Below are 23175 nucleotides of genomic sequence, written 5' to 3' on the forward strand. Positions count from 1 at the left end.
TAGGAAAAAAATGACTGCTGTGCTGTGCTTCCAAGAACGCAGCGCATCTGAGCTCTGCAAACCCCCTCCCCTCATCAAACACCTGTAAAACACTCAGAAAACACCACCATTATCATTACTAAAGTGCTGAAAATATTTTTGTGGCAACGCAAATATTTCTAGCACTTTTACCAAATGTTACCGATTTTATAAAATTTTGCTCGGCTTTCCGATCACGAATCTGAATGTGCCATATTCGTGACGAATTTATGTTTGGCAATAGTTTTCTGATCAAAAGCGCTCATCTCTAGTAGGCAGTCCAGAACAAAAATGAAAAGCCTGTCCATTTATGGTGACAATGGACAAGATAAAGGTCCCCAGCTGCGACCAGGCCATGCAGGTAAGGGCCTTGCCAATGCCAGCAAATACTTCAGCTGGATGCACGTTCCAGGACCCAAGTTCAACTGAAGTGTGTTGCAGCACACAGACCAATCAAGTCCATGCTTGGCCAAACACACTGCAGGCAAATCAGAGGCCAGAAGCTGACATCGGCATGCACGTGACCGAGGGCACATGGCAGTGACGTCATGTGCTCTCATCGCGCTTGCACACTGAAGTCGACTACCGGCTTCAGAAGAGTATCCCGTGCAGTGGCAGAGCGGTGGGAAGGTGTTTGTTCTTTTTTTTTTAAATCAGGGAGTACACAGTGGTCTACATAGATGACTATGGTCCATGCAATATACTGTAAGGAAGACTATGGGCTATGCATTATACTTCATGGATGACTATGGGCTGCACATTGTTTTATATGAATGATATGGGCCATCTATTATTAAAAAAAAAAAATAAGACGACTATGGGCAGGGTGGGGTCCCCCATTCAAAATCTTTCACCAGGAGTCAGACCTATCAGACACTAGTTATGCCACTGGCAAGAAAGCTTTCTGATAGTTTGGATACCTAGAATACAAGACTTTTTTTGTTGTCTCTCACTCTACTTCAGCTTTAGGAACCAACACTAAACAGGATATATCTTACAAATTATGTTTAAAGGGGGAACATTCAGTGATGAGGACAACATAAGCTCAGCAAGGAGTGGGATATACACTGGTCAATATTGAACTTATGAAAATCACAAGATGGATAGACATGATACTGATATTCAAATGATAACATAATGGAAATTACATTTTCAAAGTATTTTGATTTATTCAGAATTGTGTATGAGTGCCACACACACAAAACCCACAAACATCTCATCTGCCAGAAATGGCAGGTTCCAATGTTGAACTGTAGGTGCTCAATGGAACCTTCAGCAGTTTAGAAATTCTTCTTTAACCAAAGTCATCAGTATAATTTGCAACAGTAAGGTTGCAAAGGTCTTGAGAAAGCTCACTGGTCTTACCCATTATGAGATGCTTCTTGTGTAGCACCTTGGTAATGAGACACATTTTATAGGCCATCAGTTGAACCAGCTGATATTGAAAAATAATAAAATGGTAGGATTGATTTCCAATTACTAACAGATCCAGCCACTGTCGTAACTTTACATGTCTTTTTACACGTCTCTTTTATCATGTGTTCAACACTTTTTCCTTGTGTCATTTCTAATTACTACACATAATGGGAACCTGTCAGTAGGATTGTGCACAGTAACCTACAGACAGTGTCAGGTCAGCACCATTATACTGATTAAAAATCATACCTTGGCTGATGAAATCAGTCTTGTTGTTGTTTAATCTTTATTTTCAGTTTTGAGTTAATGATGTGCTCATTCTCTGAGGTGGCCTGTGGGGGGTGGGGGGGTCGTCATGTGGTGCACTGATTAGGTATTCATAAGGGAGGCTAAATATATTCTGCAGCAGGACAATGACCACATTTATACAGAACATACAGCCTATGTCTTTTGGATGATCTTCAGCATAAAGAACAAGGAGTCCTGGAAATGATGGAACAGAGCCCTGATTTCCAAGATGTTTGGAAAAACTTCCTTGCTGAACTCATTTAAAAATGTATGCAAGTGCTATGCCTGCTAGGGCTGTGGGGTACTTGGGCTGCGTGGGGAGTTCTTAAGGGGGTTGTCACAGCAGCAGTGACACAGTCCCCAATAAAAACGATGAGGGACAGTTTGTAGGGGATTTAACATGACGGCACCTGTGGTGTTCGGCAACAAGTGGCCGACACTGCTTAAGGAGACTGCTGAGGACGATGGTGACGCAGCTGGTTTGGTTCCACTCACCACAGGTGGAGCAGGGCCCCAGGGCTACCGGTATAGTTTTGGAAGGGATCGTGGATGTTGGGGTTCAGGACTGAGGGTGTGGGAAATAAATGGACGACACAAGGACTATAGTTTTCTTTACCTTTACTTGATAGTTGAAGGTGCAGTCTGAGGCATGTGTAACAGATGTTAACGGAGAACCGGGCAGCCTGGAAGAAACTAAGGATCCACCTAACAAGGTAACCCCGCCTCCAGACCAGAACTTATAGGGAAGCTCTCCGGAAACCGGGTGTTAGAGCTCCCTCTTCTGGTCTGGAGTCAGGAAACTGTTGGATGCTGGTGTTACCTGGTAAGGGGACCCCGCCTTGCTTCAAGGCCTTACATCACCCCCTATTAGAGGCAATGCCACTGTGGCAACCAGACTCCTGGGGTGCCACACAAGTGTAACTAGAAGAAAATATGCTGTTTTGAAGACAAAAGTGGTCACCAAAGTATTGATATGATTTGCATTTCTCTTTTGTTCACTCACTTTGCAATTTGTTAATTGATAAAACATACTTCTAACACTTCTATTTTTGGAAGCTTCTTACTTTGTAGCATTTTTTTCACCCCTGCCTAAAACTTTTGCTGATTGCTGTTTATAAACAAAATATTTTATACACATGGAGGATATAAAAGGTGTGTAAATTGGATTTTATTCACTTTTCAATAAAAAAATGTTTATTAGCAATTACATACATTTTCTGATCATCACTCGATGCTCTAAATTACTGTCCCTTTCTTATGTAATGTGTGACTTTAGCATTTATGTAATTTTGACTAGCATTTTCTTGATAATATTTTGTCAATAAAAAGGAAAAAAAAAAATAAAAAAAAAAAAAAAAAAAAATCGCTGCTTATATTATGTGCGATTTCTCTGAGGTTTAGGATAATGTGATTTGTGAGTAAGTCTATCTGAACATGAATATGGCTTCCTCCCTATAGGAGTTCTCTGATGTGTAACAAGACTTGCTTTATTTGTAAAAAACGTTCACTATATTCTGTGCATGAGAATGATGTTTTCCCTTGTGTGAGTTCTCTGATGTGAGCGAAGAATTGTGACGTTATTAAAAGGTTTACAACAACATAGAAAAAGAAGTATGCACGTGTGTATGGATCACCAGATATAAGCCTTTATTATGAATGGCACTGGAATACAAAAAAAAGAAACATTTTAAAAACATTTAAAAAGCCAATAGGGCATTTATATGTAGATTAGGTGTGTCTATAGTTAGATTACCACTATTGATGGGTGAACCCCCCCAATGTTCGGAATCGGCGGGTTTGCCGAGTTTTTTGTAAAGTTTGGGGCCGGACATGACACGAACTTGCGTCTCAACCTGGATCTCAGACTTTACATAGGGGATGGGGAGGGGAAGCTGTAAAAAAAAAAAAAATTAATAATAAACATTAGAATTAACATTAGAATAATGTCCCTTTATAGTTCAGGTTGGCCCAGCCCTAATTACCACCTATCTTCATAAGCCCGATATATTACATTTCACAGGATATCCAGCAAAACAAATCTTATATACAAAATTTGATTAGTTTATACTGACATACAATGACAAGTTAAGGAATATGAACAATTTGTAATGCCAAGATACAAAACAAATCCAAATATTTCTTAATTATAATTAAATAACACTGAAGTGATATGAACGACAGTGCACAAGAAATTATACTAAGCACAGATAATACTCAAAATAATATATCAAGTAGGGCAAAATAAGTATAACAAGGAACCAGTGAATGAGGCAAAGTAGAGTGAGGAGAGAAAATCCCACACGTTTCACCATACAAGCTGTTACTTCTTCAAGGGTAAGACGGAGTAATGATGTCAGATAATGTCCATTTTATACACTTAAAGAAAATAGATATATAGAATAATGGGGTAAATTATTTAATTACTATGTGTAGGAGACAAATGGAGTAAATCAATGAGTTATATCAGACTTTAGAAATGCGCATGCGTGAACACAAAATATAAATAAAGTTGATTTTGAATATGCTATATTGATAATCTGCTTGAAACACTCATTGAGCATGCCCGAACAAGAAGTGTCGAAGTATCTAGAGTTATAAATGCGCAAGCATGAACCAATTATCCAAAAGTGAGGGGCATGTGCAGAAAACCTGTCAATTTGTTGAGAATCGGCGCATGTGTACAAGAGTAATTATACAGAATAGAAGAAAATTCAGTTGTCCTATAGCGAAAGCTACAATGTGAGATTGACAAAGTTATTGAAAAGCAAAGGTGGGGCATGTACAGAAGAGCTCTGCGCCACTAAAGATCTGTACACAGACCGTGCAAGTGTAAAAAGAGAAATCCTTACATAATACATAGAATGTACAATTAATCCATAGTGCGTGCACACAGATTGTGAACATTGATGTGAAGTAAGATATGTTTAAACAGGAACACATCAGAGGACAATGAAAAACAAGAAATGTATACTGTGAGTATGTCCATAAAAAATATCTGGAACGTTTAGTAGATTTAGAGCGCATGCGCATATGACACAACATTGGTGCCATAGCAGATAAGTAAGCGATGATAATAAATCAGGAAATATAAGGCAAGAAACACATATATATTATTAATGGTAAAGAGATAGAGCCAAGGGATCATAACATACCGTATCTAAATAATCAAAGGTAATTTAACATATAAGTATATAAAGGGGCATTATATAAATATAAGAAATATTATAGATGCAAAAATCTCTCTATCAAAGAAGGCCCAAATACAGAGACGTAATTGTTGAAAATACAGGAGAATATCAAGGTTTGTAGATTTTATTTCATCCCATTTTCAATGACGGGCGTTTATTGGTAATAGCATGCATTCCTGATCATCCCTGATGTTGTAAATGACTTTTCCTTTCATATGTAATGTATGACTTTACTTTGACTTTAATAGTTTTTCATTAACTTGTCACTAAAGACAAAAATTGCTGCTTTCATGTGTGATTTATCTGATGTTAACAAAAATGTGATTTGTGAGTAAAACATCAAAATTACTTCCTCTCTATACGAGTTTTCTGATGAGGCACAAGGCTTGCTTTATTTGTAATATGTTTACTACAATCTGAACTGAAAAAGTTTGTTTTTCTTATGTATGGATTTTCATATGCAAGCTGAGAGCGAAGCCATCATTAAAATTTTTCCCACATTTTTGACATGAAAATGGTTTCTCCCTTGTGTGAATTCTATTGTGTATAACAAGATTTCCTTTCTGAGAAAAACATTTCCCACATTCTGAACATGAAAATGGCTTCTCCCCCGTGTGAATTCTCTCGTGTCTAAGAAGAAAACTTTTCTGATAAAAACATTTCCCACATTCTGAACACGAAAATGGTTTCTCCCCAGTGTGTATTCTCTGATGTTCAAGCAGGCGTGATTTGAATGCAAAACATTTCCCACATTCTGAGCATGAAAATGGTTTCTCCCCAGTATGTATACTCTGATGTGCAAGCAGGCGTGATTTGTATGAAAAACATTTCTCACATTCTGGACATGAAAATGGTTTCTCCCCTGTGTGAATTCTCTGATGTCTAGCCAGGAGCGATTTGCTTGGAAAAAATTTCCCACATTCTGGGCATGAAAATGGCCGTTCACCAGTGTGAGTTCTCTGATGATAAACAAGCGTTCCTTTCTGTGTAAAACATTTCCCACAATCAGAACATGAAAATGGTTTCTCCTTTGTGTGAATTCTCTGATGTGTAACCAGGTATGATTTGTGTCTAAAACATTTCCCACATTCTGAACACGAATATGGTTTCTTCCTTGTGTGAATTCTCTTGTGTATAGCAAGCTCTCCTTTCTGAGAAAAACATTTCCTACATTCTGAACATGAAAACGGTTTATCTCCTTTGTAAGTCTTTTGATGTTGCATATACATTCTGTTATTTTTACTATGCTCAACAGTCTGTGATGAATCAGAAGACAGGACTTGTGGAAAAGGATCAGTTGAAAGCTCTTTGATGTGAGGACTGGGAGGTGGATCCAGGATAATGATCTGCTCTTCACATGAACCTGGCATGACATCATGATCATCCGTTTTAAAATGTGAAAATGACAGATGTTCCTCTGAGCTTCTGCTACAGCCATCTGCCAAGAATAAAATGGATTTTAAATTGTATTCAGTAACAGGTAAAAATATTTCTTGCAATAATAGATATTTTAAAGCAATTTTTTAGAAGCATTTCTATAAATATTTTGGTAAAATTCAATTGAGTAAGAGAAAGTAGACATTCGTAGATGGCAAAGCAGTGACTAGTGGATTATTATGTTTATTCACTAGGTAGTGTACTTGCAATAGTTCACTTCTCTGTAGTTTTGTCATAGAAACGTTTAGTAAAGACTCATGAAGACGCCTGAAAGTCAGTAATAATGGGAGTCTGTGACAACACAACATTTGATCTTAATAATGCCAGATGTATATTTAGCTGGCCCATGAACATGAGCTATTGTTCATATTAGTCTGAACGTTGACGCTTGTTGTGGATTGGTTTGTTATTTGTGAATTGTTGAATGGCTGCTGTTAACCTGCTATAATCAGCACACACAGCTTATTGTGTTTCTATCATTGGAGGACAGAGATGTTAGATAATTGAACAATTGATTTTTGCGAATGTGTTAATTACCCATTGTAGCAATCCATATAGATTGTTGACCTTCATACAGTGAGGAACAAACTTTACAGATTGATCAAATACAACAATGAAAGTCCAACCATAAAGAGACAAACAAAGGATGGCACTAGAGCGTACAAAATCGCTCAGACTCTTCTGGATTAGGACTTCGCAACTTGTGATCAACAGGTGTCACGTAAGCTAAGGGTTTCTGGTGCTCTGCATTGGAATCATCTAGCTGAATTATCCACACGGCAGAAGAATAGAAATATGCAGCACTCACCCGGTTTGAAGCTGTATAAACGTGCTCTTTATTGGAAAGAAAAAGTGCATATATCCATTAGGACATCAGGTGTACAGGAGGGTGTGGTGATGGAGTCTGGACGACGGCCGTTTCGCACTGAATGTGCTTCAACGGGTCCACATACTTGATTACCATATGTCATATCCTTTTAAAGGATTTCTGACATGCGTAATACCACATTACTACGGTGCATATATACAAAACAATATAACAATATAACTATAATAATGAGTGTGCTAAAAATAGTAATCAAATTTACAGATTGTAACAATAAAACATTCCAAGCTGTCTATATAGCTACCTTTTATATAGCCTCTGATATTTACGATAGAAACACTGACATATCCAGCTTATCATTTAAGCCGATCGGTCCTTGCGCGTTAGTATTTAAAATCCATCTGGCTTATTTTTGCAATAATAGCTTATTCTGATCACCTACTTGTGAGGGATATTTAACAATTTCTAAGCCAGCGAAATTTAATAAATCAGGATTTGCGTTATGTACCTCTTTCATGTGTTGAATTAACCTCAAACAGCCTTTGCCCGTTGTAATTGAATTATAATGTTCTTTAAACCTTACTATTAACGGTCTTATCGTCTTTCCGATATAAAAATATCGGCAGGGGCAGAACAGAACATACACGACAAATTTACTTTTACAGAAAATAAAATCATGCATAGTATGTACAGTGGGGCAAAAAAGTAATTAGTCAGTCAGCAATAGTGCAAGTTCCACCACTTAAAAAGATGAGAGGCGTCTGTAATTTACATCATAGGTAGACCTCAACTATGGGAGACAGACTGAGAAAAAAAAAATCCAGAAAATCACATTGTCCGTTTTTTTAACATTTTTTTTTGCATTTTATGGTGGAAAATAAGTATGTGGTCAGAAACAAACAATCAAGATTTCTGGCTCTCACAGGCCTGTAACTTCTTCTTTAAGAGTCTCCTCTTTCCTCCACTCATTACCTGTAGTAATGGCACCTGTTTAAACTTGTTATCAGTATAAAAAGACACCTGTGCACACCCTCAAACAGTCTGACTCCAAACTCCATTATGGTGAAGACCAAAGAGCTGTCAAAGGACACCAGAAACAAAATTGTAGCCCTGCACCAGGCTGGGAAGACTGAATCTGCAATAGCCAACCAGCTTGGAGTGAAGAAATCAACAGTGGGAGCAATAATTAGAAAATGGAAGACATACAAGACCACTGATAATCTCCCTCGATCTGGGGCTCCACGCAAAATCCCACCCCGTGGGGTCAGAATGATCACAAGAACGGTGAGCAAAAATCCCAGAACCACCTAGTGAATGAACTGCTGAGAGCTGGGACCAATGTAACAAGGCCTACCATAAGTAACACACTACGCCACCATGGACTCAGATCCTGCAGTGCCAGACGTGTCCCACTGCTTAAGCCAGTGCATGTCCGGGCCAGTCTGAAGTTTGCTAGAGAGCATTTGGATGATCCAGAGGAGTTTTGGGAGAATGTCCTATGGTCTGATGAAACCAAACTGGAACTGTTTGGTAGAAACACAACTTGTCGTGTTTGATGGATGCAACTCAGTATTCTTTTTCCTCCAAACACCATACCTACTGTAAAGCATGGTGGTGGAAACATCATGCTTTGGGGCTGTTTCTCTGCAAAGGGGCCAGGACGACTGATCCGGGTACATGAAAGAATGAATGGGGCCATGTATCGTGAGATTTTGAGTGCAAACCTCCTTCCATCAGCAAGGGCATTGAAGATGAAACGTGGCTGGGTCTTTCAACATGACAATGATCCAAAGCACACCGCCAGGGCAACGAAGGAGTGGCTTCGTAAGAAGCATTTCAAGGTCCTGGAGTGGCCTAGCCAGTCTCCAGATCTCAACCCTATAGAAAACCTTTGGAGGGAGTTGAAAGTCCGTGTTGCCAAGCGAAAAGCCAAAAACATCACTGCTCTAGAGGAGATCTGCATGGAGGAATGGGCCAACATACCAACAACAGTGTGTGGCAACCTTGTGAAGACTTACAGAAAACGTTTGACCTCTGTCATTGCCAACAAAGGATATATTACAAAGTATTGAGATGAAATTTTGTTTCTGACCAAATACTTATTTTCCACCATAATATGCAAATAAAATGTTTAAAAAAAACAGACTGTGATTTTCTGGATTTTTTTTTCTCAGTTTGTCTCCCATAGTTGAGGTCTACCTATGATGTAAATTACAGACGCCTCTCATCTTTTTAAGTGGTGGAACTTGCACTATTGCTGACTGACTAAATACTTTTTTGCCCCACTGTATAACTGAACCTATTTGTATGGGATTATGTGTGATATGAAGGTGGCAAAATCGGCAATTACCGCATCTATAATTTCCTACTGGCGCGTTATTGGTTAACCAGGTATTTCTCGGTAATGAGATTCTATTATGGACTAACAGATCTGACAGATTACAAGCGCGTCTATATGCAAATTTAGGAGGACTAGAATGTATAGAAGAAAGATCCTTATCTGTTTGCAACACTTGCCAATTTTTACGAATGGAAGCATGTATAACATTATCCAAATTGCTATGTTTGAAACAAAAACAAAAACTATCTATATCTCTTTTGACCAAAGGTTCTTTCTTTCTTTTCAAGAAATCTTTTTGTGAACATTTATTTATCCGGTTTTCGGCTTCTCTCAAGATATTATACGGATAGCCTCTTTTTATAAAGCGTGTTTTTAATTCACTAATTTGTTCATTAAATATTTTATTATTACTATTAATTTTTCGTAATCTAACCATTTGGCTAAACGGAAGTCCTCTTTTTGTATGGTTCGGGTGATCACTATCAAAATGTAGCAAATTATTAGTTGCAGTCTCTTTTCTGAAAACCTTAGTTCTTATTTCACTTTCAATAATTTCTATTTTTACGTCCAAATATTCTAGATTATTGACTCCATAACATGATGTAAACATCATATTATCTGTGTTTGAGACATTGAGATATTCTATAAAGGCATTAAATTCGGCTTCATTCCCATCCCAAATGATCATATCATCGTCCACGAATCTCGTGAAAAAGCGAATATGCTTCAAAAAAGGGTTATTGATATTATTAATATAAGTGTCTTCGAAGACTGCCAAAAAAAGGTTTGCATAGGTACAAGAGATGGGGGTACCCATTGCAGTCCCAATTAATTGTGTATACCATTTGTCCATAAACTTAAAAGAATTATGAGAAAGAATAAAATCTAAACTCTCTATAATAAAAGAAATTATATCTGGGTCCAAATCTCTATTCGATAAAATTCTCTGTATTGCTTTTACACCTTTATCTTTTGGAATTCGGGTATATAAATTTACCACATCAATTGATGTTAGAGAAAATGTGGGTTGCCAGTCTACCTCCTTCAAAGCCAATACTAAATCTCCTGAATCCTTAATGTAAGAAGGAATGGAATGTAATAGAGGTTTCAACAACCAATCAATATATTGGGATAACGATTCTGTAACAGAATTTATACCGGAAATTATAGGACGCCCTGGTGGCTCTTTCATACATTTATGGACCTTAGGTATACTGTACCAATATGGGAATTGCGGGTATTCTGGGAGTAAGCTTTCTGCACGTCTTTTTGGTAACACTCCTTTTTCAACATATTTTCTTAAGAGTTCTCAACTTTATCTTCTAATTTTGGGTAGGATTATTAGATAACTGACAATAAGTGGTTTTATCATTTAATTGTGTGAGAGCTTCTTTGATGTAATACTCCTTGTCTAATATCACGATATTGCCACCTTTATCCGCTATCCTGATAACGATGTCGTCCCACTTCTGTAAATCTCTCAATGCAAGTAATTCGCTGTTGGTCAGATTTTTATCGGGTATTTGATATATGATAGCTTCTACATCCCTTATTACCAAATCTTGAAAGAGATCGACAACGTTACCAGGAGAGACGGGGGGCATAAAATGAGAGTGACTACCTCCTCTAAATGGTTCATTAATAGTTAATGAACAAATTAGTGAATAAATAACACGCTTTATAAAAAGAGGCTATCCGTATAATATCTTGAGAGAAGAAAAAGAAAAAGATTTCTTGAAAAGAAAGAAAGAACCTTTGGTCAAAAGAGATATAGATAGTTTTTGTTTTTGTTTCAAACATAGCAATTTGGATAATGTTATACATGCTTCCATTCGTAATAATTGGCATGTGTTGCAAACAGATAAGGAGCTTTCTTCTATACATTCTAGTCCTCCTAAATTTGCATATAGACGCGCTTGTAATCTGTCAGATCTGTTAGTCCATAATAGAATCTCATTACCGAGAAATACCTGGTTAACCAATAACGCGCCAGTAGGAAATTATAGATGCGGTAATTGCCGATTCTGCCACCTTCATATCACACATAATCCCATACAAATAGGTTCAGTTATGCATACTATCCATGATTTTATTTTCTGTAAAAGTAAATTTGTCGTGTATGTTCTGTTCTGCCCCTGCCGATATTTTTAGATCGGAAAGACGATAAGACCGTTAATAGTAAGGTTTAAAGAACATTATAATTCAATTACAACGGGCAAAGGCTGTTTGAGGTTAATTCAACACATGAAAGAGGTACATAACGCAAATCCTGATTTATTAAATTTCGCTGGCTTAGAAATTGTTAAATATCCCTCACAAGGAGGTGATCAGAATAAGCTATTATTGCAAAAAGAAGCCAGATGGATTTCAAATACTAACGCGCAAGGACCGATCGGCTTAAATGATAAGCTGGATATGTCAGTGTTTCTATAGTAAATATGAGAGGCTATATAAAAGGTAGCTATATAGACAGCTCGGAATGTTTTATTGTTACAATCTGTAAAATCGATTACTATTTTTAGCACACTCATTATTATAGTTATGTTGTTATATTTTTTTGTATATATGCACCGTAGTAATGTGGTATTACGCATGTCAGAAATCCTTTAAAAGGATATGACGTATGGTAATCAAGTATGTGGACCCGTTGAAGCACATTCAGTGCGAAACGGCCGTCGTCCAGACTCCATCACCGCACCCTCCTGTACACCTGATGTCCTAATGGATATATGCACTTTTTCTTTCCAATAAAGAGCACGTTTATACAGCTTCAAACAGGGTGAGTGCCGCATATTAATATTCTTCTGCCGTGTGGACAACAATGACAGTTAACCTCATCCCATCTTCCCCCTGACTTGTGGATGATGGCCCAGAGAACAGCTGTGTGTACAAAAAGGGACCTCTACCCTTCTGCAGAGAGACAACACAGAACAAAAGCCAAGGCATCATGGCTCCATCAAGAGGAATACAGATTTGAGACTCTACAGGATGCCAGATGAAGGGACCATGGCCCCAGCTGGAGGAATACAGATCTGCTCCATTCAACATCACTGAACCCATGGAGACGTTCGGAGAAGCCAGGTTGGAACCATCTGGACACCTGGCCCCATGGAGAAATTCAGAGAAGCCAGATTGCGACCCACTGGTTATCTGGCAATGTACCTCAATGGACTGTCAGATTCATAAGCATGTCATCAGGGCCGGTTTTAGACAAAATGGGGCCCCAGGCAAAAATTTAAAGTGGGGGCCCCAAATGATAACATTGCAGTGTGGCCCCCATATTTAGGGGCCTTATATCGGCCAATGGGTCTGCCACTATTAGCTGTATGCAGGGGCTTAGCTAGGGTCAGAAAAGATTGGGGGCCCAAGACAAACAGCTGCCCCCAACCCCCTCTTAATTTTTTTTTTTAACTCTTCAGATAAAACAGTGCTAACGCTCTGAGAACAGATAATGTAGTAGATGTCACATGCAGTCCTATGTAACAACAGATAGTCTTAGTCTGAAACGCTATGTCTATGTTCACATGCAGCATTTTTTTCAGTAGCCAAAACCTTTTCTATTAGCAGTAAAAATTAGGGTTGAGCGAAACTGGTCGGTCATTTTCAGAAGTCGCCGACTTTTGGCAAAGTCTGGTTTCATGAAACCCGACCCCTGTGTGGGGTCGGCCATGCGGCACGCGACTTTCGCGCCAAAGTCGCGTTTCAATGACACGAAAAGCACCATTTCTCAGCCAATGAAGGTGGACGCAGAGTGTGGGCAGCGTGATGACATAGGTCTCAGTCCCCACCATCTTAGAGAAGGGGATTGCAGTGATTGGCTTGCTTTCTGCGGCGTCACAGGGGCTATAAAGGGGCGTTCCCGCCGACCGCCATCTTACTGCTGCTGATCTGAGCATAGGGAGAGGTTGCTGCCGCTTCGTCAGAAGCAGGGATAGCGTTAGGCAGGGTATATTAACCACCAAACCGCTTGTGCTGTAGCGATTTCCACTGTCCAACACCACCTTTTCTTAGCAGGGACAGTGGAGGCTACATTTTTTTTTTCCTCAGCGCTGTAGCTCATTGGGCTGCCCTAGAAGGCTCCCTAATAGCTGCATTGCTGTTTGTACACCGCTGTGCAAACCAACTGCTTTTTTCAAAGCACAAATCCTTTTGCTCCTTCCTTTCTGCACAGCTTTCTTGTTTGTTTGTCCACACTTTTGACTTTTTTGTGCAGCAGTCCACTCCTTGTTATTGCTGCCTGCCATACTTTGCTGAGATTACTGCAGGGAGATAGTAATTGTAGGACAGTCCCTTCTTTTTTCTTTTTTTTTTGTTTCGTTATATCTCTTCAAGCCACTTTCTGCCACAGAAAATATACTCTAATACAGTGGCCCAGACTTATTCACTAGTCTCCCTGAAGAAGAAGAAAAAAAAAAGGGTGCAGATTAAAATTGGCAAATCTGTATCAGTGGCAGTCATGTGTGTGGCATCTGTGTCTCATTTTCTGGCACAGAAAACATACAGTCTAACAGTGGGCCTGATTTCTTGCCATTTCTCCCATAAATAAAAAAAATAGTGGGAGATTAAGATTGGCAATTTTGCCTCAGTGCCAGTGCTGTGTGTGCCACCTGTCTCAAATTTTGTGCCACATTAAACCTAGTGTGTAATACTGGGGCAGATTTCTTTTCAATTCTCCCTGAAAAAAAAAATAGTGGGAGATTAAGATTGGCAATTCTGCCTCATTGCCAGTGCTGTGTGTGGCATCTGTCTCTAATTTTGTGCCACAGAACATATACTGTATAAGAGTGGGCCACATTTCTTCAATATTCTCCCTGAAAAAATAAAAAGGGGGAGATTTTTATTGGTAGTGTCTGCATCAGCATCAGTTCTGTTAGTGGCATATCTGTCTGCCACTGAAGCTGTGCACTGTTATACATTGGGCCTGATTTTCCCTGCAGTCTCACACACCTATAGAGGGATATATAAATCCAACAGAAGTTTGAGTTCACCTTGTAACTGGTTTTACAGTAACAAATACCGTTAGTTTGGTTACGTTTTGCAAACAATGAGGAAGTCTGGTGGAAGAGGTCGTGGCTGTGGGCGGTCATTGCCAGCTGGTAATGATGGTAGTGGTGGTGGAGCATCAGGTGGTCGTGGGAAAAGCAATATAGCACCTAAGTCTCGAGTTGTGGAGCCAGGTTCGTCGTCTGGCTACACAAGGCCTCGAACGCTCCCTTTTCTGGGAGTAGGAAAACCGCTTTTAAAGCCGGAGCAGCAAGAACAAGTTTTGGCTTTCCTTGCTGACTCAGCCTCTAGCTCTTTCGCCTCCTCTTCTGAAACTTCTAAATGTAAAAGCAGCGCGTCGTTAGTGGATGTTCACGGTCAGGGACAAGTCGCTTCCTTGTCTTCTTCACCAAGAACAACAGAGAAGGATGCGTCAGGCAACACAACGGGTTACTCCATGGAGCTCTTTACACATACCGTTCCTGGGTTAGAAAGTGAAACAGTTAACAGGCCATGCCCATTACAAGTTGAATCGGACATGGAGTGCACAGATGCACAACCACAGCCAGATTACTATGCTGTTCCTTTGACTCAGACCAGAACATTGCCCTCGCAGTGTACTGATCCAGAATCAGACCCTGATGAGTATGGTGCCCCATCACGAACGCTATACCACCGGCTTACACGGTGACACAGACGAAGTTGCACACGAGATAGAAGAGGAGGTCATAGATGACCCAGTTGTTGACCCCGATTGGCAGCCATTGGGGGAACAGGGTGCAGGCGGCAGTAGCACTGAAGCGGAGGAGGAGGAGCCGCAGCAGGCATCAACATCGCAACAAGTTCCATCTGCCAGGCCCGTATCTGGCCAAAAACGCGTGGCAAAACCAAAACCAGTTGTAGGACAGCGTGGACATCCGGTTAAAGAAGCTCAGTCTGCAATGCCTGAAAAGGTTTCCGATAGTAGAAAGAGTGCAGTCTGGCATTTTTTTAAACAACATCCAAATGATCAGCGCAAAGTCATCTGTCAAAAACGTTCAACTACCTTAAGCAGAGGTCAGAATCTTAAAAGTCTAAATACAAGTTGCATGCATAGACATTTAACCACCATGCATTTGCAAGCCTGGACTAACTACCAAACGTCCTTTAAGGTTGTAGCACCCTCGGCCAATGAAGCTAGTCAGCAACGCTACATCCCTTCCCTCACTGCAAGCCCATCATTTCCCGCACCACCTGCAGTAAATGTGCAGGTTTCGTCGCCAGGCCAAAGCAGTCAGGGAATCACCAGTTTCGTAGTAGGAAACACTGCATGTAGGGCACCAGCAAGAATACCATCACCAACCCTCTCTCAGTCTGCCATGTCCACCGGCACCCCCGCTAGTTCCACCATATGCAGCTCTCCAGTCCAGCTCACCCTACATGAGACTCTCGTTAGGAAAAGGTAGTACTCATCCTCGCATCCGCGTACACAGGGTTTGAATGCCCACATTGCTAGACTAATCTCATTAGAGATGATGCCCTACCGGTTAGTTGAAAGCAAAGCTTTCAAAGCCCTGATGGACTACGCTGAACCACGCTACGAGCTACCCAGTCGACACTTCTTTTCGAGAAAAGCCATCCCAGCCCTCCACCAGCATGTAAAAGACCGCATCGTCCATGCACTCAGGCAATCTGTGAGTACAAAGGTGCACCTGACAACAGATGCATGGACCAGTAGGCATGGCCAGGGACGTTACGTGTCCATCACAGCACACTGGGTTAATGTGGTGGATGCAGGGTCCACAGGGGACAGCAATATTGGGACAGTTCTGCCTAGCCCACGGTCTAGGAAACAGTTGGTTGTAGGCGTTCGCTGCCCCCTCCTCCTCCTCCTCCTCCTCATCCTCCTGCAGAAGCGAGAGCTCGTCCACAGACAGAAGTCGCACAACCACTCCATCCACAGCTACCCATGTTGCACTCGAGGTGTCCCATTATGGGACAGTGTTGTGACCTGGTGGTTAGGAGCACCCGGAATGACCTGATAGTTAAACCTCATACAGGACGAGCTCTGGGATGTGGGAGCTCTGCTGACCGCAAGCCCTAATCCTATCACACACACTAAAAATAGCCGTGGAGCGCTCCTGACCAGACCTAGGCGCCTCGTCACAGCCTAAGAACTATCTAGCCCTAGAGATAGAAAATAAAGCCTACCTTGCCTCAGAGAAATTCCCCAAAGGTAAAGGAAGCCCCCCCACATATATTGACTGTGAGTAAAGATGAAAGTCACAAACGCAGAAATGAAACAGGTTTCAGCAAAGGGAGGCCAGACTTACTAAATAGACAGAGGATAGGAAAGGTAACTTTGCGATCAGCACAAAAACCTACAAAAGACCACGCAGAGTGTGCAAAAAGGACCTCCGCACCGACTCACGGTGCGGAGGAGCCACTCTGCATCCCAGAGCTTCCAGCTAGCAAGACAAAATCATGATAACCAGCTGGACAAGAAAACAGTGAACAAATAATGACTATCAGGAACTTAGCTTCTGCAGGAGAAGGCAGGTCACCAGAGAGATCCAGGAGCGAACTGAACCAATGCAAAAACATTTACAGCTGGCATGGAGTAACGATCTGAGGAGTTAAATAGAGCAGTCAACCAAAGGATAAACCACGTCACCTGTGTAAGGAACCTCAGAAGCAGCAGCTTCACTCACAGCCACCAGAGGGAGCCCACAGACAGAACTCGCCGAAGTACCATTCACGACCACAGGAGGGAGTTCGACAACAGAATTCACAACAGGACAGCTAGTGGCAAGCGTTAGCAGGCTGTATTGGCAATGAAGTGTTTGGGCGACAACAGACACCGCGGAAGTTCTGTCCGAGTTCTTGCAGAAAGAAACTCAGTCATGGCTGGGCACTGTAGATCTTGAGGCAGGCAAGGTAGTGAGTGATAACGGAAGGAAATTTATGGCTGCCATAGCCCTTTCACAACTGAAACACATTCCTTGCCTGGCTCACACCTTAAACCTGGTGGTGCAGTGCTTCCTGAAAAGTTATCCGGGGTTACCCGACCTGCTCCTCAAAGTGTGCAGACTTTGCTCGCATATCCACCGTTCGCCCGTGCACTCCAGCCGTATGCAGAACCATCAGCGGTCTTTGAACCTTCCACAGCATCGCCTAATCATCGACGTTGCAACAAGGTGGAACTCCACACTGCACATGCTTCAGAGACTGTGCGAACAGAGGCGTGCTGTTATGTTTTTGTGGGAGGATACACATACACGGGCAGGCAGTTGGATGACAGACATGAAGTTGTCAGGTGTGCAGTGGTCGAAGGTACAAGACCTGTGTCAAGTCCTTCAGTATTTTGAGAATGCACACGGCTGGTTAGTGCAGACAACGCCATAATAAGCATGAGCATCCCCCTAATGCGTCTGCTGATGCAAAGTTTGACACACATAAAAGGAGCAGGCGTCTGCAGCCGAGGGAGAGGATAGCCTTGATGACAGTCAGCCATTGTCTGGTCAGGGCAATCTACAGGACGAGGTAGCGGGCGAAGAGGAGGAGGACGAGGAGGATGATGGGGATGAGTATTTTTTGAATGAGGAAGCTTCTCCGGGGCCAATAGAAACTGGTGGCGTTGCAAGGCCGGGTTCAGGTTTTTTGAGGGAGACAAGTGACGTAGATTTGCCTGAAACTGCCCCTTAACCCAGCACAACCGCAGATTTGACAACTGGAACTTTGGTCCACATGGCGGATTATGCCTCACGTATCCTCAAAAGGGACCCATGCATTATTAAAATGATGACAGATAATGATTACTGGTTGGCCTGCCTCCTTGATCCTCGCTATAAAGGCAAATTGCAAAATATCATGCCACATGAGAACCTTGAACAAATATTAGCAACCAATCAAGCAACTCTGGTAGACCGTTTGATTCAGGCATTCCCAGCACACAGCGCCGGTGATGGTTCTCACACGAGCTGCAGGAGGCAACAGGGCAGAGGTGTTAGAGGTGCACAAATCAGAAGTGGCGTTGGACAGAGGGGTTTTCTGACCAGGTTGTGGTGTGATTTTGCAATGACCGCAGACAGGACAGGTACTGCAGCATCAATTCAAAGTGACAGGAGACAACATTTGTCCAGTATGGTTACTAACTATTTTTCATCCCTTATCGATGTTCTCCCTCAACCGTCATTCCCATTTAATTACTGGGCATCCAAAATAGACACCTGGCCTGAATTGGCAGAATATGCATTGCAGGAGCTTGCTTGCCCAGCAGCTAGTGTGCTGTCAGAAAGAGTATTCAGTGCTGCTGGTTCAATATTGACCGAAAAAAGGACTCGTCTGGCTACCCAAAATATTGATGATCTAACCTTCATTAAAATGAACCACTCATGGATTTCGAATTATTTTGCCCCACCTTTCCCGGCTGACACCTAGCTCTAGCTATAAAAAGGTCTTGCTTGTGGACTGCTCTGACTGAGTTTTCCAATCTCGTAATTTGCAGCAGCTGTTTGTCCAGCATACGACATGTTTACACCTCCCTAAATGGGCTAACTCCCCCCACGGGGCCGTGGTCTCGCCACTTGGCGCAAGCACCCGTGAGAGTGCCGTTTGTCTGAAGAGGTGGGTGTGCCCGTTTTTGGTCGACGGCACTGCCACTAGGTCCCTCATAGTACAATAAAGTGTCTCTGGCGGTGGTGGCGCGCACCCAACGTCAGACACACCCTTGTAACATGAGGGGCCCTGGGTCTGTACCGCCGGCCACAAGAGAGTTTCCCCCCCCCCCAGCTCAAACACTGTTCTACCACTTGCAAAATTATCTCTCACAGCTCCACCAAAGTTTAGTCTATGCGCTGACATCCTTCAATGCCTGGCACTGACAATACCAATTTGTTGACATTTTAGATGCTAGTTAAAATAGTCAGGGTCAGTGTCCTATATTGACACCAGTAAATACTTAGCACCAAATTACTATGTCTGAAACTCAGCAGAGGAGCCCACCCCTCTCCCTAAGTATGCCACCCTTTTGATTTTGTTGTTTTGTGAGACATTAACATCTATTTATTTTTTGGGAGTACTAACGGTGTCAGACACTCCTTCCAATCGTCCTCTGCTGACCACACCAATGCTGCCTGTGTACCCCTGCAAGATAATTCAAACTGCTTTGAGCCTATTTTTTAATATTTTAGGCCTACTAAGTCTGTCTGCGGTCCCTCCTTCCATTTGTCCTCCGCTGAGCACACCAATGCCGACCATGTACCCATGTAACTTTTTTCATCCTGCAGTGAGCCTACTTTGTGGTGTAAGGCTTACTAGCAGTGTCTGTCTGCGCCACTTAATACAGCTGCCCTCCTCCTTTAAAAAAAAAAAAAAAGGCTGATTTTCAGCTTGTCAGAATTATAACACTGCATTGGGGCCACAAGTTTCGTTGTGGTCTACAAACTAAGTCTTCCGCTCCAAGGTGTTCTCGCTGTTGCCTCTCCCTCGCTTCTATCTTGAAGCTCTTGTTAAGTAGTTGTTGAAACAACACTGCATTAGGCCTACATGTTGGGTCTGGGTTGTAGAGAGGGTGTCTGCTGCTCCAAGGTGTTCTCCAGGTTGCCTTTCCTGAGCTTCAATCTTCAGGCTCTCATTAAATTGTTTTTAATATAACACTGCATTTGGCCTACTTGTTTTGTTGGCCCTACTAATGGTGTCTGCCGCACCTTGATGTTCTCCTACACTGAACAAACCAGTGCCGCCTGTTTACTTCTATTACCAATTTTGAACTGCATTTAGCCTACTTACTGATTTGGGCCTACTCACTGTGTCAGCCTCTCATTACAGTTGTACTCCACTGAACAAAGCAATGCCCCTGGTTAGTCCTGTTACCAATTTTGAACTGCATTTAGCCTACTTACTGATTTGGGCCTACTCACTGTGTCAGCCTCTCATTACAGTTGTACTCCACTGAACAAAGCAATGCCCCTGGTTAGTCCTGTTACCAATTTTGAACTGCATTTAGCCCACTTTAGTCTTTGGGCCTATATCTGTTTCCTCCTCATCCTGCCCATTGCCCAGCCAGTGATAGATGAGTCTGCTGGTACATTGACCCAGAGCGCTACATTCCCCGTGCAAGCTACCCAGCCAGAATGTGACCCTGCTGAAAGTCAATTTCCCCTTCCCGCATACCATACCACCTTACACGGGGACAAAGAGGAAGGTGCAGATGAAAGTGCAGATTCCTTCATCAGGTGGGGGAGGGGGAATACTCGTTGGCGACGTCACTGGCACAGGGCCCCTCATAGTACGCAAAAGTGTCGCTGCCGGTGGGAGGCGCCTACGCCGTGCAAACACACCGCCGTACTTTGAGGAGCCCTGTGCCAGTGCCAATGCCAACGAGTGGGCCCCCCCTGCTTGCTCAGGATCACAGCACTTGCAAAGTTTAAATACTTACCTCTCCCTGCTCCACTGCCGTGACGTGGTCCAGATTTCCTGGGCCCACTAAATACTTGAACCAGCCCTAACCCCCACAACTTTAGCCAAATGACCCCCAATTTCCAATGCCTTACTATTATTATAAGGTAAATTAAGATTGACAAGCTCAGTAACAAGAATGGATGTTTTCGCCATTAAAATGACCACTGTAGGTGTTTTCCTGGCCTCCACTCACTGCCGACTATGCTCCCCCATTGACTTGCATTGGGTTTCGTGTTTCGGTCGATCCCCGACTTTTCGCGATAAATCGGACGATTCCACTCGACTCGACTTTTGAGATAGTCGGGTTTCGCGAAACCCGACTCGACCCTAAAAAACTAAAAAAGTCGCTCAACCCTAGTAAAAATGTTGCGTTCAAAACACCTGTTTTTCAGCTTGTTTTGTGGTGTTCTTCACACTTTTTTCAGCTTTTTTTTTGGAGTGAGGATGTTTGTTTTGTCTACAGTATGTTTAAGGCCACATCCACACGTTGAGTGTTTGGTCAGTATTTCACATCAGCTTATGTAAGCCAAAACCAGGAGTGTGAGAACTACAAAAGTAGGGACGTGTTTCTCAGGCTATGTGAACACGTTCCTCACAAACAGTGTGACCAGAAAAAATGAAATGATCCACACTATGGTACTAGATAAAAATATAACAATTTTATTAAGGTCAAATATAAAATATGTAAAATACATAACACTACAAGCCAAGAAAGGTGCAAAATCCACAAAAAGAGGGACTAAACTGCCATAGGCAAATTCAAAACCCACATATGCACTGAGACATACAATAATGATAACCTACTACACAAACAGCCTAGGCCAATACAAAATGCCCCATTGTTAAGAGCTATAAAAAGCAATACAATGATGCTTAGTGGGATAAGTGAATCATCCAAACGGGAATAGCTGATTAGTAGTTATGCTCCCAACAATAGTGGCTCAGATCTCAATAACATCTATGTAGAGGATGGTATGGACTAATTACCTTTTGGTGTGTGCTGGGTGAATATGTTTATATCTTTAACTACAGCTCATCATCTGTATGTATTGGCTGTTGACAACTACCGCCTTCAGTTCGGGGAGTAGCAAGGCGGATTTTCGTATGAAGATACCATAATCAAGACACCATCTCCCAGTTGAGGGATGCCTCCAGTAGATTGAAGAAGACATTGTTTACATCTTTGACAGTATAAGATTCTTATTGGGACCATTATAGGTATACCTTGAATGTTATATTTTGTGCTTGGACAGAAGTACAGGAGACCCTTACCATAGTGTATGGTATATCCATCATATATTAAATTTTATTTTATTTACAAGTGTATGGAAATTTGTATTATGACAATATATGGCTCAACTCGGACTTTGTATTGCTTTATAAATGTTAAGGGGGGTTTTTCCGTGTTTTTAGAAATAGCACCAGAGGGATTATTATTTTTCCTGATTATTTCAGGCTCCTTCGGCACGTTAGTTGCCTTATGTCGAGGGTTTTTTTTGTCCACACTACACATTGTTAGCGTATTAGCTTGTTCACTTTTTGCAGTAGGGATCTTTTTTAGATCTAGTATTTTATAGTACATTTTATGATCACTTGTTTATTGGGCGTCCTGTCACAGATTCTGCCATCACTATATATTATATGGCCACATCACTATAACGTATTTATACAGGGCACTGTCACTTATATGTGCACTGTTATACATGTTATTTCAGGAGTTTCTTTGTATAGCTCTTCCTTCTATACACATTTGAGAGCATTTTACATCACCATATTTACCGACATTTGTCTTTTGGTACACTGCACTTTACTTACATTATTTTTTCCTGGGGATTCCTTAGCATATTTTTGCCTATTTGTCAGTGGGGTGAGCGCATGACCTGATTGCAGGCCCGAGGGATGGTCGGCTGGTGGTAATTTTGGGGTTTGGTGATGCCGAGTCGTACTTAAGGACGACCTGGCGCCGCCGGCCCCACTACCGCTATCGGACTTCCCTTTTCATTCGGGAACCTGTCATTTGTGCATGCGACAATATCACCAAGGGCAAAGATAGTTCATACACTTATACATATGGGTGGTGGCCTTTTTTCTGGTCACACGGTTTGTGAGGGATATATTGCTAGCTGGTACTTCGCCCTCCATTTGGGAGGAATGAGTGATATATTTTGTGAGCAATCTTTTGTGAACACGTTGCGGATTTTGCTGCGAATCTGCAGCAGTTTTCCATGTGTTTACAG

At 41.8% G+C, this 23175-nt stretch overlaps 1 pseudogene; it reads right to left on the bottom strand.

Moving 5' to 3' along the window:
* Positions 1-23175, bottom strand: part of LOC138666624 (zinc finger protein 665-like) — a 114354-nt pseudogene that overhangs the window by 62173 nt on the left and 29006 nt on the right.

This window comes from Ranitomeya imitator, chromosome 2 (genome assembly GCF_032444005.1).
Source record: "Ranitomeya imitator isolate aRanImi1 chromosome 2, aRanImi1.pri, whole genome shotgun sequence".
NCBI lineage: Eukaryota > Metazoa > Chordata > Amphibia > Anura > Dendrobatidae > Ranitomeya > Ranitomeya imitator.